Source organism: Suricata suricatta, chromosome X, assembly GCF_006229205.1.
Source record: "Suricata suricatta isolate VVHF042 chromosome X, meerkat_22Aug2017_6uvM2_HiC, whole genome shotgun sequence".
Taxonomy (NCBI): domain Eukaryota; kingdom Metazoa; phylum Chordata; class Mammalia; order Carnivora; family Herpestidae; genus Suricata; species Suricata suricatta.
Window position 1 is genome coordinate 94226680 of NC_043717.1, and position 23057 is coordinate 94249736.

Here is a 23057-nt window from a genome sequence, read left to right on the forward strand (position 1 = left end):
AACTGGCCAGCTGGATAACTGACTGACTGGCTGGCTAAATGGATGAATGGATACATGGATGGATAGATGGATGGATGGAGGCATGCATGCATGCATGCATGCATGCATGGATGAATAGGTGGGTGGATGGGTGGATGGATGGATGGATAGATGGATGGGAGGATGGGAGGAAGGAAGGAAGGAATAGCATCTGTAGGCAGCCTTGTCTGGATGAGATGGCCCCTAAGACTGGTCCACCACCACTCTAAGCCTTTGGCTCTTCAAGCCTTACATTTTTTTGCCCCTGTCTCTGCTCCTACCTAATATAAAGACAAATCTAGCAACAGTTGGGGTTTTTGCTTTATCCTATATAGAAAGCTACAATGATGAACATGATCAGAAATGTATTTGATAAATATCATACTGGTTATGGTGTGTATAGAGAATAGAGTGGAGGGGATGCAGCCAGGGAGACTAAATGAAAGCTATGGCCACAGTATCTGCCCCCCCTCAAAAAAGATGAAGGCTTCAGCTAAAGTGTTAGCAACAAGAAAAGAAAGGAATGGTCAGATTTGGAACAGAAAATATAGGGTCAAGAAGACTTGATGATGAACTAAATTTTGGAGATGAGGCAGAGACCAGGGTCTAAATCCTTGCTACCTGAGGTGTAGTATACAGACCAACAGCATCCGCATTACCTGGAAGCTTGTTAAAAATGCAGAATCTTAGGCCTACCCTAAACCTACTGATCAAAATACGCATTTTAGCAAAATCCCCAGGTCACTCATGCACAGTAAAGTTTGAGAATGTCATTTTAGAGAACGTCCACATTCCTTGCAAAGCTGGCTATGGTGCAACCCAGTGAAAGACAAAATTGGATTTAGCTTTTGGAAGGTTGGATTTATCATGCCTGAAAGCTATTTTGCCTTTTCAACAAACATTTACTATTATGGACAGTGGCTCTGGGAAGACAGACATGAAAGACAGCTCCTGGCCTTAGAGAACTCACATCTGGTAAAACAAAAAAAATTTTGAAAAGCAATTATATTATAGCACGATGAGTACCATGTTTGATGTATTCACAGACTACAAGTTTGGTACATTATTCAAAAAAATGGTTCATGCCACATTCATCCTGGGGTCAACAGCTAGCCAGAACCCCGCCTGGGTAAGCTCAGGTTGAATGGGGAAGCCCTCTCTTCAACTTACTCACCAATGAGAAGTCCACATCATCCTTCAGCCAGACATGTCAATCACTTAGGACCCTAGGGCTTCTTTCCTTCAAATCATGTGGTTGGGGTGGTAGTGTGACTGACTGAGTGGTCTAAAGTGCTGGATTCAGGCTCTAGTCATTTCAAATACATGGGTTCAAATCCCACAGCTGCCACATGCTTCATGGTCTCAAATCGTGTGGTTGGAGGTAGGAGGTAGGAGAGCATTTTATGGAATAAATAATTTGGCTCAGATGCTGATGAGAAATCATTTCTAGTGACTGCCTTACAGGTCAAATCCTTGAAAGGAGTAAAGTCAGAAAGCTGTAGACATAAAGCAGCAGCAGCAGCAGCAGCAGCAGCAGTATTTTAACAATTAAATACTACTTCAAAAAAGTTAGTAGGCAGATTTGGAGAGTACCACCTTGGCTCAGCTAAAAAGGCATTTCTCCAACCGTGGGTACTCACTAATGCTGGTTGCTTCCACTTATCACACGCCTCCAAATTCAATTCGTTACCAAAAAGTGAGAAAAAGCCATTCAAGCTACTCAGCCATGGACCTTATCTAAATCAGACTAGCATTTCAATGTCTCCCTTCTCTGGGCAGGGCAATACGTTCCTCTTTGTTTTAACACCATCTTTTACACCTGTTTACCGATGTCAATGACACTTGTTATTTGGTCTACATATTTTGCTCCCCTAGTGATTCACTTCTTGACAATATATTGATGCTTACAAAACCACAGAGTACTTTATTGAGAACAAGGTATTTCTCAATAGAAACCAAGTGGCTTTAAGGCATGATCTAATGATCAGTCCTACATGCATCTTCACAAGTTCAGTGATAGTAAGTAGTCATTTTCACTTTGCCATTACAGAGACTGAAGCAGAGAACACTTGAGGGGTTTTGTCTAGAGTCAATGTGCTGAGCTGGGAGATGAACTCAGGAACTCTTACTCCCAGAGATAGTGCCATCCACCACAGACCCTCCCCCTATGTAACAACATTTGTAAATAGATGACTCAGATGTGCAATAAGAAAAGAAATCTCTAGGCATCAGGAAAAGTCCACAGAGCTCCATAAAACTTTTGCAGTGCCTGGATTTCTGCAAAAACAAATGTAATTTCCCCCTCCAGCATCCAACAGTACTTTGAATATCTTGCAAAGATGACAAGACTTCTTACTATAACTATTCCCCAGTTAAAATTCATCACTGCGTAAAGCATTGCTCTTGATCTGTCCCACATCATCAGAAGCAAGCTAAAATACCTAAAGTCCCTCAGATATGGCACATTAGCTGAACTTCATCTTTTCCCAATATATCTAGCTCAAGTTGGAAATGAAGAATATTTATGGGACATAATGAAAGCACTAATAATTGCAAGCTTTGACTAATATATGCAAAAATCAGATAATATCGATGTTTGGGGACCATTAAAACATTTCAAGGGGTGGCTGAGTGACTCAACTGATTAAGCTTCGTACTCCTGACTTCATTTCAGGTCATGATCTCACAGTTTGTGGGTTCAAGCCTCACATCAGGCTCTGTATTGACAGTGCAGACCCTGCTTGGGATTCTCTCTCCTTGCCCCTCCCTTGTTCATGTGTGAGTTTTCACCCCCCTCACCCTGTCTCTCTCTCTCTCTCTCTCTCTCTCTCTCTCTCTCTCTCTCTCTCTCTTTCTGAAAAAAAAAGAAGAAAAACAAAAAAAAATCGTAAAACAACCATTTCAATCCTGGGGCACCTGAATGGCTCAGTCAGTTAAGCTGACTTGATTTCAGCTCAAAACTCTTAATTTTGGCTCAAGTCATGATCTCACGGTTCGTGGGTTCAAGCCCTGCATTGGGCTCTGTGCTGACTGTGGGATTTTCTCTCTCTCACACTCATAATAATAATTTAAAAAATTTTTAAGCTAAAGCAAAGAGCAACAATAGCCTCAAAATCATAGATGTTGATACATTTTAGGTGTTACAGATGATTAATACTTAAACAGCAATTTATTCTTTCTAAAGTCCTTTCACTTACCTTGAAGCACCTGTGCCTCAGGACGATTCCATGAGGTAGCATCCCCATTTTACAAATCAGTAAATTAAGATTAGAACTACATGAAGTGATTTACCCAAAATCTGAGCAGTAGTATGTGAAAGAGCCATCAGGTCTGTATGACTCCAAATCCTAAAGATGAAATAGTTGATGTCATGTTGAGTGTTCTTATCGCACACATATACAAAGAAACCTTCGACGGTGATGGATACAGCTATTACCTTATTGTGGTGATGATTACATGAGTGTATGCCTATGTCCAATCTCATCAAACTGTATATATTAAATATGTACAGCTTCTTCGGTATCAACTACACTTCAATAAAACTTTTTTTAAATGAAATAGCTGATTTTAGATTTCTGAGAATAAACACCATTAGTAGCAGTTTGACTTGTTATAGATAATGCTCACAATGGTAATTTTTTTACCATAGAACTGTTATTTCCCCTTTCTGCATGAACAATTGTAATCTAGAGAAATCGAAGCTTTTAAAAAGCAGTAGAGAGAAAAGAGAGAACAAATAAATAATAAATAAAGAGGTATTTCCTTTTGTTGTACACACTTCATGGGAATAGCATGTGTTTGCTCCCCAGTGCTCTTGAGCTTGGCACACGTGGTGGGCAAGAGTGGGCATCCGAAGGCAGTGCCCGAGAGGTGCTCTGGAATCCCTCACTTAGGGTTCTTCTGCTGGGCTGAGGCAAGTAAGGCCTCAGCACCATTTTTCATGGTTTCCTCTTACTGGCCATCCGGACTTGTGGCATCCCATTCAGTCAGGAAAAACCTCTTCCCAAGTTTCCTATTATTATTTAGGTCCAGTTTCTTTTTTACTATTATTATTATTGTTCATTCATTTTTGAGAAAGAGAAAGACAGAGGACATGTTGGGGACAGGCAGAAAGAGAGAGACACAGAATCCAAAGCAGGCTCCAGCCTCTGAGCTGTCAGCACAGAGCCTGATGTGGGGCTCGAACTCAGGAACAGAGAGATCATGACCTAGGCCGAAGTCAGAGCTCAACTAACTGAGCCACTCAGACACCTTTATTTAGGTCCAGTTTCTGATTTTACCCTCAGCAGCTACTGAGGCCGACTTGCACTGCAAATAGATGTACTTTTTACATAATTTGGAATTATCCTAAATGAGACGATGAGATAGGCATCTCCTGACTCCCAGTCTGTGTCTGCAGTCCTGAACTCCCAACCGACAGATCCAACGCCTGTGGACATCTCAACATGTCCTCAAATTCCATGTGTGTGAAGCTTACTTCATCCCCCATGGCTCCGACCACCACAGTGCGGCCTCCAGTCTGCCCCAACAGGAGGTCTTGGGGAAAAGTGTCAGCTCTCTCACTCTCACCACCCCCCCCACCATCCACATCTTTCATTTGCACATTTTTTCCATCCTTTCTCCCAAATATCTCTTGTAACCATTCACCTTTCCAGCACACCCCCGCCCCGAGGCTGAGCCACCACCCCCTCTCCAACAGGCAAGTCTACAGTTATGGTTGGGGACTCTAACACCTCTCTCTCTCAACAACTGAGAGAAAAACTAGACAAAAAAATCAACAAGGATGTACAGTATCTCCACAATACCTTCAACCAACAGGACCTAATCAACACTGACCCAACAACAGGACCTAATGACCCCCACCCAACAACTGGAGAATTCTTCTCAAGTACATGTCTAAAGTATTGATGCTTACAGACAATAATGAACTGCTGGGTTTCTAACTTATATAGATGTAAATTTTATAACAATAACAGCACAAAAGAAGAGAAGAAGGAATAGATTAAGAGAAACATTTCTAGATCTAACTATAATGTATTATAAATATGAAGTCAATTCTGAAAAGTTCCAATGTATAGATTAAGCCCTAGAGCATACACTAAAAAAGTAACAAGCTACAGTGAAAAATCACTAAAGCCATTAAAATGTTATACTAGGGGGGACACCTGGGTGGCTCAGTCAGTTAAGCCTCTGGCTTCAGTTCAGGTCACAACTTCGCAGTTCACAAGTTCAGGCCCCATGTTGGGCTTTGTGCTGACATCTCAGAGCCTGGAGCCTGCTTTAGATTCTGTGTCTCCCTCTCTCTCTGCCCCTCCCCCACTCAGACTCTGTGTGTCTCTATCTCAAAAATAAATAAACATTAAAAAAGTTAAAATATACCTCAAGAGACTCTTAAATACAGAGAACAAATTGAGGATGGATGGGGGCTGGGGGAGAGGAGTAAATGGGTGATGGGCATTGAAGATGGCACTTGTTGGGATGAACACTGAGTGGTGTATGTAAGCCAATTTGACACTAAATTATAATTAAAAATAAATAAAATAAAATTTTATACTATGAAATAGTCACCTAATACAGCAGAAAGCAGTAAAGGAGGAAAAGAGGAATAAACAAACCAAAAAAGATGTGAGATATACAGAAAATAAAAATAAAATGACAAACTTGGATTGAGCTTTTAATAATACGAATGGGCGAAACAATCCCATCCAAAGGCAGAGACTGGCAGATGGATTTTTAAAAAAACAAGTTCCAGCTATATATTGTTCACCAGAAATACCCATTACATTCAAAGGTAGAAACAATCTGAACAAAAAAGAAGAAAAAGACATATATCATGAAAACAGAAACCGTAAGAAATACAGAATGACTATACTAATATCACAGGAAATCAACTTTAATAAATGCTACTAGCGATAGAAAAGGAATTTTTATAATGATTAAAGGAACAATGCATCAGGAAAACACAATTATCATAAATATACATGCAGTTAACAACAGAGTCTAAAAACACATGAAGCAAAAGCTGACAGAATTAAAAAGAGAAATAGAAGATTCAATAATAATAGTTGGAGACTTCAATGCCTCAATTTCAGTAATGGCTAGAACAACTAGAAAAACATCAGTAAAGAAACAGAAGTCTTGAGCAGTATAATAAACCAAGTCTTAGGTGACATCTCTAGAACATTCCACCAACAAGCCAATATAGTCTTCTGAAATGCATGTAGAGCAATCACTAGTACAGACCACAGGTTAGGCCATAAAACACTTTTCAATATATTTTAAAAGACTCCATCACACAGTGTATGTTCTCTGACCACAGTGGAATGAAATTATAAATCACTTAAAAAGGGTATCTGGGAAATTCATAAATATGTGGGAATCAAACAATGCACTCTTAAATAAACAATGGCCCAAAGAAGAAAGCACAAGGGAAATTAGAAAATCTTTAAGATAAATTAAAATAAAACAAAGCATACCAAAACTTACAGGATGCAACCAAAGCAGTTCTTAGAGAATATTTTATAGCTGCAAATGTAAGAAAAAAAAAAGAGAGAGACAGAGAGACAGAGATCTCAATCAATAACTTAATTTTCCACCACAAGACGCTGCAAAAGAAAAAGCATGCTAAGCCCAAAGCAAGCAGAAGAAAAGAAATATAGATTGCAGTGGGAACTGAGAGTTGAAAGGAACAAAGAAAATCAATGAAGCCAGAAGTTGGTTCTTAGAAAAGATCCACAAATTTGACAAATTTTAACCTAGACTGACCAAGAAAATAAAAGACTCAATTGCTAAAATCAAGAATGAAAGAGGGGGCATTAAAATCATCCTTTAAAACTACAATGAGAGGTGTCTGGCTGGATCAGTTGGTAGAGCACGCAACTTTTGATCTCAGGGTTGTGAGTTCAAGCCCCACGTTGGGTGTAGAGATTACTTGAAAATAAAATATCTTTTTTGATGGACATTTAGGCTCTTCCCATACTTTGGCTATTGTTGAAAGTGGTGCTATGAACATTGGGGTACGTATGTCCCTATGAATCAGCACTCCTATATCCCTTGGATAAATTCCTAGCACTGCAACTGCTGTGTCAGATCGTAATTTTATTTTTAAATTTTTGAGGAATCTCCACACTATTTTCCAGAGCAGCTGCACCAGTTTACATTCCCACCAACAGTGCAAGAGGGTTCCTGTTTCTCCACATCCTCGCCAGCATCTGTAGTTTCGCATCTGTAGTTTCCTGATGAAGAGGTGGAGAAAAGGGGAAATGGGTGATGGGCATTGAGGAGGGCACTTGGGATGAGCACTGGGTGTTGTATGTAAGCGATGAACATTGGGAATCTACCCTCAAAACCAAGAGACCACTTTACACACTGTATGTTAGCCAATTTGATGATCAATTATATTAATAAATAAATAAATAAATAAACAAATATCTTTTAAAATGGCTATATATATGAACAAAATAGAATTAAGAATCCACAGATAAACCCATACACTTAAGGTCAATTGATTTTCAACAAAGGTACCAAGGCAATTCAATAAAGAAAAAGTCTTTTCAACAAATGATGGTGAGAAAATTGATACCACATAGAGACGAATAAAGCTAGACCCCTAACAATATGCACAAAAAATAACTCAAAAGAGCTCAAGGACCTTATTTGAAGACCTTAAACTATAAAACTCTTAGAAGAAATTATAGGAGTAAATCTTTGTGGTCTTAGGTTAGGGAAAGCCTTCATAAGGGACAAAACAAAGAACAGTTAAATTGGACTTGATGAAAATTTAAAACTTTTGTGCTTCAATGAACATCATGAAGAGACCAATGAAGACGACTCCCTGAATAAGAAGAAAATACCTGTAGTGCATCAATTTGATAAGAGACTTGAATCTAGACTCTATAAGGAGGCACCTAACTCGGTGGCACCTGCAGGGCCGGGCTCAGTCAGAGGAGTCTGTAAATCTAGATCTCGGGGTCTTGATTTCAAGTCCCATGTAGGGTATAGAGATTATTTAAATAAAACATTTAAAAAAAAAAGAACCCCTAATTGAATGCTGAGGAGAAAAAAAATGAAAATGGCAAAAATGTCTGAATAGACATTTCCGCAAAGAATACATCCGAATGGGCAATATATACACAAAAAGATGCTCAACATCATAACCTTTTAGGAGAATGCAAATCGAAACCACAATAAGGTGCCACTCCCCACACCCATGAGATGGCTGGGGCAAGGGAAGAATGGACAGACAGTGCCTGGCAACAATGGCACAACTTTGTGAATATATTAAAAGCCACTGGGCTGCATGCTTTAAAAGGGTGAATATGATGATGCATGATCTATATCTAAATAAGAAAATAACTTTAAAATGTATCATTGACTTAAAAGTAGAAGTTAAAACCATAAAATCTTTAGAAAAAAGCACAGGAGAAAATCTTCAAGATCTAGGGCTAGGCAAAGAATTCTCAAACCTGACACCAAATCATGATCCATAAAGGGGAAAACTGATAGACTGAACCTCATCAAATTCAGAAATTTTGCTCTGTCAAATACCACGTGAAGAAGATGAAAAGCAGGCAATGGACATAGAGAAAATAATGTATCTGACAAAAGACTAATATACAGAATATAAAAGTGACACTAAAAACTCAACAGTTAAATACAAAAGAATCCTATCAGAAAATGGGCAAATGGCATCAACAGACATTGCGCCAATGCCTAGAGGGCTAGTTAGAATGAGACAGGATGCTGAACATCGTCAGCCATCAGGGAAAGGTAAATTAAAACCACAATGAGATGTTACTACACACCTATCAGAAGGGCTAAATAAGAGACGGTGACAACACCAAATGCTGGCAAGGTTAGGGAGAAATTGGATCAGCCACACATTGCTGCTGGGAATGTGAAATAATAAACGGCTTTCCACAAAACCAGTTTGGTGGTTTCTCATAAAAATAAACACATAATTACAAAATGACCCACCAATTGCATTCTTGAGCATTTATCCTGGAGAAATGAAAACTGATCAACCCACAGAAGCCTAAACACTAATGTTCATAGCAGCTTTTTTCATAACAGCCAAAAAGTAGAGTCACCCCAGTATCCTTCAACAGATCAGTGGTTTAAAAAAGTGTGGTTCATACTTACCATGAAAGAATCTTCAGCAATAAAAAAAAAAAAAGTACAAACTATTGGTACAAGCAAGATTGGAAAAATCTCAAGTGAATTATACTGAATTGTCAGAAACACCCCAAACTAACTCTCACCCCTAATCCAGCCAAACCATGGTGTCCCAGAATTCCACGCTGACAGCCACCAGGGGGTCTGAGACCTAAATGGTGCCACTGCCTTCCTCTACGGCCCTGAAGCAGATGTGGGTGCAACTGATTGTTCCCAAAGCTAAACCTGGGGGGGTAAGTCATTCAGAGGCAGTCTGTCATTTAATTATGGATAATTGGGGTGCCTGAGTGGCTCAGTCGGTTAAGCGTCCAACTCTTGATGTTGGCTTGGGTAGTGACCTCATGGTTCGTGGTTTTGGGCCCTGTGACCAGCTTTGTGTGTGATGGCAGTGCAGGGCCTGCTTGGGATTCTCTGTCCCTCTCTCTCTGCCCACTCCTGCTCCCTCTGTCTCTCAGGGTAAGTAAATAAACAAAACACATTAAAAAATAATTATGGCAATAACTTATCTTTTTTCCCCCAATGGTGTTTCCCTTCCTCAGACCCAGCTTTAGCTTCTGACATTTCAGTTGGAACGCCTACCATTTCTTGAATATTTCAACCTGCTTCAAGTTGTGGGCGAATATTTCTTTTCTTCCTTCTAGGTTTCTTGTGCTAAGCCAAATTCAGAGCCCAAGGGCCAAATAACACAGCTGTGCGTACCCTGGGCTTTGTGGCACTCAGATCTCTCCATCTTAGCAGGCTCGCGTCACACAAGAGCTCCCCTCCAATAACAGAAAAAGCTACATCCTGGAGTCAGACCTCAGCAAACCAGAAGAGCTGGATTTCCATACTCCCTGGTCTGTCTGCTGTCATCATGGAAGCAAGACCTCTGTGACATTCCCTAAAGATTTTGCCAGCCAAAGGTCACAACTTGAGACGTCACACCCTTCCTACTTACTAGAACCATAAACTCCCTACAATGAATAATCACCATACTTGAAAAGCAAAACAAAAAAATAACATTCAATGGGGAGCATCACAAAGTTGCCCATTCCAATGCAACCAAACTTTGTAAAAGGGGAGAGACTGTCTATGTAACTGGTCACTTCCATGCTTGCAGTCTTTATCTTGGCATTCTGCTGAACTCTGGAAAATCATGAGCCACGTTCCTATAATTGGGGTAGATGAGGTGCCTGCAACACAGGACTCCCTCCTTGAGATGAGCTGAGCTCACTGGGCTTCACTGAACAGTCTAGCTAAGCCATATACATACCTTTAGCTTCCCCCATGTCAAAAGTACACCCCGTTCTTGTACAGGAGAAAGTGCTGGAAACCTAAGTGTGATTTCACTCTCATCCTAATGGATCTCATGACATCCAGGTCTCTGAGGCCCTCCGTAATAATTTTTCAAGGCCAAGTGGAATAAATAGAAGTCTCACTCATAGCTGCATGTATGCAAATTTCCACACTTTAAATGGATTCTGTCCTTAAGTGCATAAACCAAGAAGCATGGAAGCAATTGGATTAGAAAAGCGAGGGTTTTTTTTAACCCCTCTCTAATTGGCATTAAGTCACCAAACATTGTCAAACACATATCACTTGCTTAATTACTTTGTGTGCACATTTGTATATCTTTACAACTTCATAAACATATAAATGAGAGGGAGATATGCAGATTTAATGTACCCCCATATGGTGATAAATACAAACGCTGCCAGAAGATTGTAAAATGCTATACTAATGCTGAAATATCTTTTTTATCTTTTGATTTGCTTCCAAGTCACAAAGAACAAAGTGAGAGTGGTAGATGCTAAGCATAGATCTGTACCTTAACGGAGGAATAATGCACAGCCCTGTTGTTCAATAACGCAAAATATTTCAAAAACTACCTTGCTTCACGTCCATAGTCACATATTAGAGTAATTGTCCTTCATTAATCTTATGGTGTCTGCATAAAATCGCTTCTACATGTCCATTGAAATTTGTACTGAACTGATTTTTCATAAGTAGCCTACTACACATCATTCACCCCCATATGCTTCATTCCAACATTACTTTCATCAGCTGGAGTTGGCCTGTTTCACTCCTAGAACACACTGTACCACCTGCAGCAAAGCCAATCACAAAAATACTAAGTATTTTTGCGTCTAGTGTACCTAGCAAATGGGCTCCATTTTTCAATCTTCAGGATGCGGTGCCATTTAACGTTCCATTTCGGAAAGTCTCGGCTGTAAGGTATCTGCTGAGGTGGTCATCATTCCAAGGTCACCCTGCCCTCTGGTTATACTGGGCATCTTTTTAGCATTCTTCCTTCCATGCCTTCAACCTAATTTCCTGGCCGCCTGCGTTCCCGTCTGTCAGGCTGGTAGGCCCATGCGAATTCACATGTTCTCTTTTCCAAAGCAGCCTCTTCCAAAAGAGAGAGAATGGTCACTCCTATCTTCATGATGAGCCCCCAGGATAAGAGCAGGCTTAAGGATTCCTTACTAGGTTTTGAAAGAAAGTATCTTTATTTCACTGTCTTTCATGTTTCAAGACCATATGAACTGTGTCTAAAAGCTTTGTCTACACAGACCAAACACAGCAAAAAAAGGGATGGTCATTTATAAAAACAGGCCAGAGTCAGAGCAATGCAACTGACATTGCTCATGAGGCAGCCGCCAACATTCCCGAAGGACTAAGATGCTTTGGCCTCTTAGAAATCTTATCAAGTGTGTTTTAAAAATCTATTTAAAGGGGCACCTGGGTGGCTCAGTCGGTTAAGCGTCTGGCTTCGGCTCAGGTCAGATCTCACGGTTCATGGGTTTGAGCCCCACGTCGGGCTCTGTGCTGGCAGCTAGCTCAGAGCCTGGAGCCTGTTTCAGATTCTGTGTCTCCCTCTCTCTCTGACCCTCCCCTGCTCGCCCTGTCTCTCTCTGTCTCTCAAAAATAAATTAAAAACATTTTAAAAAATTTTTCTTAAAGTCCACACAGGGCATAAATTAAAATACAGTGTAGGTCCTCATTTTCCTTATCTGAAAATAATCTTTCCTCTAACATAATTTCCTCTCTTTGTTTATTTCCCCTAAAACTGTGTATTTCTCAGTAAATCAGTGTCAAACGCATTTGCAATATCTTAGATACCTACTTATTTTTTTTTTTTTATTCTTGGAGATCTAGGTCATCACTTAAGAAGAGGCATAAAGAGTTTCAGAATTCACCTTTAAAGAGTAATTTTTATTAAACTTTCTAAAAGATGCTTTGGAAAAATATCAGTTAACAAGTCTCCATTTTACTTAGCTTGTATAACAGACATGGTCAAAACATGGGTAGAGATTTCTGGAGATTTGTCTGAAAATTTAGTGGCCATTAAAACATATCAGACAAGCCAAGTGGCCTCATTCTTTTTCAATTATCAGCTCCTATATTGACTGGCTGGGTAGATTTGGGCCTAATTTTCTGGGAGGGGGGGTTTGTCTTTAAATAGATTTTTTTCATTTTTTTCTTTAATGCTTTTTATTTATCTTTGAGAGACAGAGAGAGACAGCGCGAGCAGGGGAGAGTCAGAGAGAGAGGTAGGTACAAAATCTGAAGAAGGCTCCAGGCTCTGAGCTAGCTGTCAGCACAGAGCCCAATGCAGGGCTCGAACCCATGAACCGTGAGATCATGACCTGAGCTGAAGCCAGACGCTTAACCGACTGAGCCACCCAGGCGCCCCTTTAAATAGATTTTTAAAACATCTACCTTCGAAGGTTGTTTTAGGAGTACATGAGAAAAATACAGCTATGCCCCTAGCATAGGGCCTGTCTTAATAGGTACCCCAAAACATTAATAGGTCTCCAGGGAAAATCAGGCCAACCTACCAAACCATCACTTTCCAGTACTTCTCTTTGCCAAAGTCTTGGAGTTCTACACTCTTGCATGTGAATTAAGAAACCTGATGTGGTCAGTTAAGAATTGGCAATCCTTCCAAATATATCAGGCTACTAGTTCCTTCTCATGCGCTCAGAGCCCGATCCCTTGTTCCTGCCTAACTGATTACAGCATTCAATGACTAAGCACTGTGTCGTCAAACAGTATGGTCTGTAAGATATTTACTCACTGAAGTTTTTGCAGACTAACTTTACAGCATAGTATATGGTCTATTTTTACAAGTGTTCCGTATGTGCTTGAGAAGAATGTGCGTTTTTTTAATTGGGTGCAGGTTCATTACACTGAGCTTGTTAACCGAATTTTCTGTAACTTTACCCATTTTTTTTTGTTCGTTTCATCTGTCTATTTCTGAAAGCGATTAGCAAATTTTACAACACCTCCCTAGTGCCCTGTCAGTTTGTGCTCTATATATTTTAAAACAAGGTATCAAGTGCATACAAGTTTAGAATTGCTAACTGGAAAATGAAACTTTTTGCCATTATTCAGTGATCCCGTACCTCCCCAATGAAGGTTTTCATTTAGTCTATTCATCTGACTTCAATTTAACTACTTCAGCTTCCTTCTGCTTAGCTTTGGCATGGTGTATGTATTCCAATCCCACCTGTGTCCTTATGTTTTAGTTTTGTCTCTTATGCACGGCACATGGTTGGAGTCTGTACCCATCCAATGTGATAATCTAGGTCCTTCAAATGGTGAGTTTAGTCAACTTCTATATTTATTATATTAACTGAGAAGTCAGCCGCCAAGATCAAAGGACCTTTTTGAAGTATCTCTGGATTTCCTGTCTATAACCTGGTCACCCTAGTCAATTTTGAAACACTCTTTGCTGGCATTCACTCTGCTGTAGGAAGTTCGCAAAAGTCCAATCATATCCATCAGTGAATCAGAGCTGATACTATGCTGAAGATTTGTCTTTATTAGTACAGTTATGGGAGAAAGTCAATTAATGCAAGGAATGTAAATCAATGCATTACACATTTCAATTGCCCTATATTCCTTCAGAAAAGTGCATGGAAGTGATTCATTAGAACTAAACTCTTCACAAGAAACAGGCCAATTCTCTTAGGCTCACTGGGGCATCTCTGCTAGTAAAATTTAAAAAGCAATCAAACTGAATAAGAAGTCCTTTTTGCAGACATTTACATCGGGGAAGAACATGATTCTTGACAATTCAGAGTAAATGAAGTGCAAATTATTCTCTTATAATATATCCCAGAATTGAAGCTTAAATTGTGACTAAAAAAGAATCCACAGTTTAATCAGAAAAATATATTTATTGGTAATTCCCATGAGCTCCTTTTTGATATATTTATATCATAGGATAACAAGTTCATAACTATTGCTGTTATAAATATGGAATTTATGCAGAATTTGCATGTATTGAATTTTATTTTGAATTTGCAAGTGTGCCTATATTTGAATATTTATAATATTCCAGAAAAAGCACAGTAGAATGTGCAAGACAGATTTATTTAGTGTAATGCTCTGAAATGTGTCAAAGTCTTCAACAGTGTTCTTGGAGGCAAAATGGCAGAAATAACAAATGGGATGCAATAAGATCAACAGAATAATCTGTGAAGTCCAATCCCCAGTAAAACTAGAAATGCTCTTTTGCCAATAAATATTTTACTCAAGTTAGACAAATATTTCTGCAAGCTTAGAATGGCGTTGTATTAGAAGACATATACCATTAATTTGATTCTTCATTATGCTTTAATGGAAAAGAGAACATTCCCACCCATACCTGTTTTTTTTTCCTAAACCCAGTGACTAAATATCTTCTTTTATTTGTCTTCATGTGTCGATATTAGCTTTTCAACTGTGAAGCACATTCGTTACACTGTCAAAATATCTGGTACCTAGCACAGAGTTTCAGTGGAGTTTCAACAGTAAGATTATGCACCTCACTGTACACAGTAGCCCCTCAGGTACCCAGAGCAGCTGAGGAATGAAGTGATCTAATCAACTTATTCATAATTCATAAATGTTGAACAGAGTGGCGCAGAGGAAGCGTGCTGGGCCCATAATTCATAAATGTAATTTATGTGTAGTAATTAATTTATAAGTAATTTAATTTCTAGTTAACTGGGGGCAATGTTTTTATGAAGGGAAACTGCTCTGTGAGCAGGCTGTCCAGCCAAGTGGACTCCCTTCCTTTCCCAGAGGAGGACATGAGCTCTAAGTGACCGAAGCTCTCAGTTGTGGATGTTTAGAACGGTGGCCCTTCACCAGCCCCAGGACTAGACTCTTTGAGCCACACCTTAGCTCCAGCATCAGTTGACCTAGAACCTGGCTTATGATGATTCAGAGTCTAGGCTATCTCTGGCTGAGCTGAACAAGTCTTATTATTTCCATTGTGCACTATTATTAATTTCCTGTTCCAGAGTGCTGACGCATAGGGGCACATGTACCCCAACGTTCACAGCGGCACTGTCAACAATAGCCAAATAATGGAAAGAGCCTAAATGTCCATCACCTGATGAGTGGATCAAGAAGATGTGGTTTATCTATATACAATGGAATACTACATGGCAATGAGAAAGAATGAAATGTGGCCATTTGTAGCAACGTGGATAGAACTCGAGGGTGTCATGCTAAGTGAAATAAGTCAGGCAGAGAAGGACAGATACCATATGTTTGCACTCATAAGTGGAATAGGAAAAACTTAAGAGAGGTCCATGGGGGAGGGGAAGGGGAACAAATAGTTGGGGAGAGGGAGGGAGGCAAACCATAAGAAACACTTGAATACTGACAACAAACTGAGGGCTGAACGGGGAGAGGGAAAGGGGAAGGGGTGTGATGGGCATGGAGGAGGGCACTTGTTGGGATGAGCTCTGGGTGTTGTATGGAAACCAACTTGACAATAAACTATAAAAGAAAAAAATTTTCCTGTTCCATTTAACTTTAATTTTTTAAATGTTTATTTATTTATTTTGAGAGAGAGAGAGAGAGAGAGAGAGAGAGAGGAAGAGATCAAGCAGGGAAAAGGCAGAGGGAGGAGAGAGGAAGAGAAAGAGAATCCTAAGCAAGCTCCATGCTCAAAATGAAGCCCAAAATGAGGCTCAATCCCACAACCCTGGGATAATGACCAGGACAGATCATGATCTGTCAAGAATCAGACACTTGACCGGTTGAGCTACCCAGGCGCCCTTCCATTTAACTTTTAAACTGAGAAGCACCAAGAGCAATCCATTCAAATATCTCTATACTGAAAGCGTGTGAGAGTTCCACAGTGTCTTTAGACCATGATAAAACAGCCACTCATCAAACAAATCAACAGCCGCTTCCTGACTTATCACCTCTGCCTTTCAGTCTGAGAGTTTATTTAGCTGGAACTGCTTTTCGTCATTAAGAACTCCCTGAATATCAAGAAGCTAATGAAATAGGCAGCCATGATCTTCAGGAACCCAAAGGTTGACATGAGTATAATTTATCACAGCCAAAATAAAACATCATTCTTAAAATTGTTAATGTTTACTTTTATTATAAAAGGAGTGCACACTCATAAAGGAAATGAAAAACCTTCAGAGAAGCAGAATAAGAATAAATCACTAATGGATCTACTATCCTGGTATTTTTCTTTCAGTCTTTGTCTTTTACGCCTAGCTTTATAGGGATGGAAAGATGTTTTGTCTCTCTCTCACTCTCTCTCTCCCTCCCTCCCTTCCTCTCCCGCTCTCCACCCCCTCTCTAACATAACTATGGTTATAATGGGTCCATAATTGTCTATCTCTTTTTTCCCTTAGCTTTAAATCTCTAGCAATTTTCTATACTCTGTGAAAGGACATTTAAATGATTTTGTAATAATCCTCCAAGTGGATGTACTGAGATTCCTTGAGCCATTCTCCTCTGTGTGGATGTCCAGATTTTTCCAATTTGTTGCACTTATAAAGAACTCCAGTGTATCATTATATCACCCTATACTCCCCCCACCCATGGTATTGTTCACAATTTTAACTCATTAAGTGTTGGTTTCATGTCTATCTTTCCCACTCCACGCACATCTGCCTGGTTCCCCCCACACATAGCATAGTGATAGGGGGACACCCAATAAATATTTGTTGAATTAAAAAGTGAATAAATGAGTGAACAAATGAAAATCAACGAGTGTACAGGACTATGGCTTTGAGGAAAATCCCAGAACAAAAATTAAAACAAATAAACATTTGTCATGTTCTCTGTTTATATTATATAATTTATTTCCAATAGAATCATTCAAATTTCCACGCCCACCTACGATGTATGAGAATTAGGATATTTACGACGCCTTTGTGGGAATAAACAGTGTCTCCATGTCTGTAAACTAGTGTGGTTCTCATGCTGCAAATTGTCTGGTCATAGTCTTTGTTTTTCTAATCAATTCATAGGAGTCCTTTATACAGAGAAGATGTCATTTTTTGTCTGTTTTATTTGTTGTGCATATTTTCATCAGTTTGACATATGCCTTTCCATTTTGGCTACTTTTTGACAGATGAACAGTTCTCGTTTTTATGTAATCATAACTGTCTATCTTTTCCTCTGTTCAAACATCCTTCTCCTTGGCTGAGAGCCCCCCCCCCATGTGAATTGGAGCTATCATTTAAATAATAATGCCAATTGTGAAATCAGATGAACTGGGTTCACAGACTCCCACATATACAACTAAGCCCTAATCTGCCCCCACGGCGGTTTTCCCCTCTCTGTAAGCCCTGGCCACTAGAATCTAGGCCACACAGACCAGCCACAGCAATTTAGTACAGTGCACTTCAGCCCAAACTAGGGCCCCTCCTCAAGCTCTCCAATTTGACCGCTGGTGCCCCCTCCACCTCCACTTGAGTGAAGACACATTCAACTGGACTCCGTCTTTCATGTACTTTCATATTTTTTACATTCCTTCCACCCAAGTGCTTCTCCCACTCACTGGGGTTCAACTTCCTCATTGCAATTCCAGGACCGTGACGATGAGGCCTCCCCCAACTATCCCCTTCACCCTTCTTCCCCAGCCATGACCTTGTCCGGTCTGGCCAGCCCTGGCTAGGTAAGCCTGCTGAGCCTCATGATACCAGAAGGATGCCAGGCCCACCCACAATGCCTCTTCTCTTCTAAATACCCCCCACCCATTCCCAGACACCTTCCTGAATACATCTCTCCTTTTTCTGGCAGGTTCCTCATTACTTAGCAAGGAATGGGCCTGAGAAAGCATCTTGGTTAAACCCCATTCTACAGAGGGAGACGGATCTGCATCAAATGACAAGCCCTCCCCCCCGCACCTCAACTCCGACCTGTCTACCCTCTAATCTTCATGGACTTGCGGCTGAAGACAATGACCTTGGCTTTTCAGGCTTTGTCTTGGCTCTAATTTCCCACAATTGCTAGCGCTGTGCAGAGGTCATGATACTTCACAGTTTGCTGGTTAGATAAACTTTCACATAAACAGACGGACTTTTCTCCATGTTTCGCTATACTCCTGTGAAGGTGTGGCATTTTAAAGACCTTCTAGATATTTAAGACACTTCCAAACAAAATTCATCTCCTTTATTAGATGTCTAAAATCCCAAATTATTTCGTTCTGTTGTAAGCTCTGTGACAGCAAGGATGACGTGTCTTCCCTGGAAGATAATGGGCAATCTCACAAAGTTTCACTTAATGAATAACGATGGAAAAGATGACTAATCACTAATGTCATTTCCCACTACCGAAGTTGACCACAGGGATCTATAAAAGACAAGCTCTAACAGTCCTCTTGCCACACAGCACACTGATCGAAAATTACTGGTAGGAAATGCTCATCCTGAGTAGCCATCTTGTACCCTGAGGAGGGAGAGTTTTGTCGGGACTCGGGCAACAGGTCTGCCCTCCATGCAACGGTGCCGAAGAATCCTGCGGCAGTTCCAACAGATGTGATCCTGAGTCTCTCCCCTTCTCCTGCGGAGTAGGTGGGAGACCAGGACAGCTCTTTTCAAAGGCCGCTGGAGAAAAAAAAAGCACGCTCGGCCAAGCGAACCTGGCCCTGTGCAAGCGAGCCCAGTGGCCCGCAGCCTCAAGGGTCAGGGGGCAGCCTCGCTGGCTGTACCAGGCCATTCGCTCGTCTCCCTCACCCCCTACCTGGCACCTAAAACCCTGGCGTGTCATCCTGCCTCACTGCAAAATCCAGAGCGGGAAGGAGTGGGAGCCTGGGCACGTGTGGTGCGAGTGGACACCAGCACCACGGAGTTCTTGCTAAGACGCAGCTCTTTCAAAATACAGCCACCTTTTTAAAAGAAATGGAATGCCAAAGACAGCTTTTCTCCCTATAAATGTCTTTCAGTCTTTTCCTGCCAGTGGTATCCTACTGGATTTTAGATGACAATTAATTACTCTTCCGTATGGCCCCTGCTGCGACATGTGGAGATGCTAAAAGTCGAGGATGCAACCAGAAGGTCATGATCGGAGGCCGACCTGCGCCCCTGCACCATCCGGCTACCCCGTGTACGCCAGCCAGCACAGCACCTGGCAGAGAAAAATGAGGCCAGCGCACGTTCTCTGTGCCCAATTCCGAATTCCTCCCACAGACGAAGCGGTGCACTGGAGTTGGCTACAGACAGAGGGGATTTGGCCTGAGAAGAGCCTGCAGAATTTGGGAGTTTTAACAGCTGGTAAGCAAGAATGTTCTGATATATTTTCCAAAAAAAGTGGTCTTAGAAATTCTAGAATGAACAGGACCCCTCTCTGACCCCAAACAACATATTGGCAGACAGATGCATGAAATGCAATTTCTAGTTGTTTCTTTTGGTTTTGGGTTTTTTTTTTTTTTTGAGAACTATTATTCTCAAGAAACAACTTGAACTTGTGCCAGGCACCATGCCCGCAGCCGTTCCATATCACGCAAGCGCTCTGCCATCCGCCCAGGCGGGGAAACACAGCACAAATAGCAGTGGGAGTGGGATTCAGGCTCTTGGCCCACAGCCACCATGGACCCTCACCCCTCCCAACCCCCCCCACTCCACCCCGCCCCACCCCTGTAATGTGGATAGGATGGTTGTGAGTCAGAAGGTGGCCCTCTTTGCTGCTGAGCAGAAAGCCTCAGGGAGCTACGAATTTGTTCTCCTCCTGATGGGTGTGGCGATCTTGGTCCACTCGTCCAAACTCACACGGGTCACATTACTGAAAATGACGACGATGTCGGTGATAACAGTATCATTTAACATCCATCGAGTGTTCGCTTTGTGGGTATTACTATCATGAAATACTTCACTGTGTTTGCCCCAACCCCCTGTTCATCAAGACACAGCCAACAGAGCAGACAGAAGCCTAAGGGGGTGGAGGACTTTCCCAAGGTCACTGAGCTCTCTATAGTGGCTTCACTCTCATCTGACAAATGGGGATACTTTTGCCCACTCCGCCCTCTTCCCAAAGACCCTGCAAGTTTACGGCGAAACACCAGAGATTAAGGGATGTGAAAAGTCCATCAGAAAGTGGAACACACTCTCCATACATACCAGGCTTGCACAGGCTCTGGTCCAAGGTCACACAGCTGGTTCGTGGTTGGCCTGAAGCTGAGGCCCAGGGGTTGGAACTCCCAGGCCAAATAGACAGAGCCGATGTTCCCCTTGGTTTGGGGGAGCACAGAGACCACCGGCTGGCACGGAAGTTCATTCCACACAGGAAGTCTGCATGGCTGACTCTCATCTCCTGAGGCCAGCTCCTCACAACCACGTATCACTGCTTCCCTGTGTCTAAATTTTCATCACACACACACACACACACACACTCACACTCTCACACACACTTAGGGGTACCTTCCCTCTTAAAGATTATCAGAACTCTCTGAACAGAGATGTATGAGCACCCTGTGAAATTCTGGAACCCTCATGCTATCACTATTCTTCAGGATGCTGATTTCTGGAGGTAGGTAGGAATTAGTGAAAGAAAAAGGTGCCCCTGGGGTAGCAATGCGTTTCTCTAGCAAATTTTATTTAATGTGTGCAAATATTGTAAGATCCAATAACGCTGACTCTTTAAAAAGTGGTTCTTCTTTAATTAGACTAGATGGCACTGTGGTATCACCCCTTTTACGACCAAGAAAATCTCATTTCATTTCAGATTATTTTGCTTCGATTTGGGACAACCCAAAAGGGTGAACCCTCCCCTTGAGGGGTCTGGTTATCTTATGGAAGTTTTCTGAAGGAATCTGCGAAAGGAGAGTGGCCACCAAAAAAAAACATAATCCAGATCACATCTAAAAGGTGTGCTTAGAGACCATGTCACACCCTGACCTATATGCCCAAAAGGATTTCAAAGGGCACATGTGCCCTGTGGAGCTCTAGACAGAACCATGGCTTCCACAGTGGCCAAGACCTCGTTTCTATTTCCCGGGATACAGTCATGGCTGTGGGATTCTATTTTTGCTCTAAAAAGCTTTTTTTTTTTTTAAATATCACCACCCCTCACTACACCTACAAGCTCCACCAGCAAGTGAGATTATTTTCAATATTGCCAAACTGTTTGGGATCTTCTAAACACCAGAATCTTGTGACAATGATTTCCACAATTCCCACAAGGGACTGAGGTGGCAACCTTCCTGGAGCCAAGGTTTGCTTAGGATTGAAAAAAAAAAAAAATCTGTTAGGGCTGTAGAGGAAGGCTGTGAAAGATCAACAGATTCTGCCAGAATCCCAGCATTCAAGAAAAGAGCTGTAGCCCAGGAAAGAGAGAATGAGCAGGGCTGGGGTGTCTTCAAAATTCAATGGTGACCAGAAAGTCAGGAGGCTCCATTTGCCTGCATCTAGAAAGAAGAAACTGCACTGGCTGTGTGCAAAGCACCTACTTGGAGTACCGTGCCTGTGGGGTGGGAGCTGGGAGCCGCCCAGGTAGGCGGCTAACTTAAACAGCAGCCTGGAGTAACCTGTGATGCCTGATGGGGAGGCAGAGAGCACGGCCTGTCCTTGCCTGCCCAAAGACCCCGTCCAGAGGCCCCCTGGCAACTAGGCTCATCCAGTCCAGTCCCTGGGCCCCCTGCCCCAGCCCAGATCTGTTTTAGGGACGGTGACAGAATGGGAGCCCAGGCTGGAGCAACTCCAGCCCAACCTGCCCTTCTTCCCCACCCCCTTTTATGGCATTCCATGTCCTCCAGCAACTGGGCATTGCGGCTGGATGGAGGGAAATGCCCTAGCTTCAAAAGCAGCTGGCTCTTCATAAATCACCTTCTCCCTCATCAGTCCCGGGATCCCAGGTCGTGGGCTGCCGGCCCCCCACACTGGGGCTCGGGATTTGTACATCTGGAGAGGTTCCTCGACACTGAACATCACACGGGGTCAGGGCAGAGTCCCAGCTCAGCCGTTGGCACGCAGGGTGCCCCCTCACTCGCAAAGCGCTGCGGGTGCCTTGAGCGCAGCCAGTAGCGAGGGGCGCAACCTGTGTACCACCAGCTCTCTCCCGAGGTCCCCAAACGACGGCAGAGGGACACACAATCGCCCAGGAAGCGCAGAGCCAGAGGAGACAAAGGAGGAGGGTGGCAAAAGTCAAACAAAAAGAGAAAAATCAGAAAGGGTAAAAGAGAAAGAACGAGGAGCAAGAGTGCGAAAGAGGGAAAGGACAGGAGCCTGGGGCCAGGAGTCGACAAGATCAGGAGCAGGAGAAAGAAAGGCAAATAGAGGAAGTGAGAAAAGGGGTGGGGGAGAATGCCTGAGCGGGAAAAGGAAAAGAGGGCAGAAAGGAGGCTTTGGGACCGGGGTGCAGAGAAGAGAAGAGAAAGAAGAGGAGGGACTCAGGGACCCCACACACAGAGAACGGTTCTTTCCGGCGCGGCGCTCCGGTGCGGAGTCCGCGTGCGGTGGTACCCTGTGCCCGCGGCTGCCGAGGGGCTCTCGTTGCGCGCCCCCCGGCCACATCCCCCGCACGCACTCCCGGCCACGGAGCAGGCCAACCCGCAGACAGACAGACCAGCCGTCCCGAACCGCAGCGAACAGGCTTTCTGCGGCCGCCACGGCGCCGTGAGCGTGCGCGCCGCGGAGTCT